The sequence below is a fragment of the Echinops telfairi genome, unplaced genomic scaffold (assembly GCF_000313985.2).
Source record: "Echinops telfairi isolate 266 unplaced genomic scaffold, ASM31398v2 ScPeMD7_23;HRSCAF=83, whole genome shotgun sequence".
NCBI lineage: Eukaryota > Metazoa > Chordata > Mammalia > Afrosoricida > Tenrecidae > Echinops > Echinops telfairi.
Window position 1 is genome coordinate 66,783,287 of NW_022103920.1, and position 663 is coordinate 66,783,949.

The following is a 663-nucleotide window of genomic DNA, read 5'->3' on the forward strand; positions in this document are numbered from 1 at the left end:
TGTTCTTCCTGCAAACCAGTCTCCCATTCTCTCTACAGCAACCATTCCCAAACACAGTTCTCTGCATATAACTTTCTGTGTTCAAAAACTTTTACCAGTTTTCCGTCGTCTATAAAGCAGAGCTCAAATGTTTAGTATGTCAAATGGGTTCTTTTATATTCTAAGTCCAGACTAAATGTTCAACATCTTCACTCTATCCACAAAAATTCTATATGATACTCTGTCATGCCTGGTTTTCTAATAATCATTTATCTCTGGGGGGGAAAATGTTAGCTCTGACAGAATTATCTTTCTCCACTTCTTTTTATCTGTTTAAGTTCCACCTTCCACTTTAAGATGTAACTCACTTATCATCCCTTCTTTTAAACTCTCCCAAACCCTGAAATCTAACTTCATTTTTCATCCCTCTATGTACTAGCTGGTTCTTTGCAGCATTACAATAAAACATGGTGTATTGTTTTGTGTAACTTATATCTAGTTCTTATTTTATTATTGTGTATCAGGTCTTGTTTATGAGATGAAATGCAATCTATGAAAAAAAGATCATGGAAAAATTCCATTGTATTTAATTCCAGTTTTCATGAACTTTATGAAACCCCTCCCTATTTATTCAGATACAATTTTTACAGCAGAGTAGCCTTGGATTCAAAGTCCTAGTAAAAT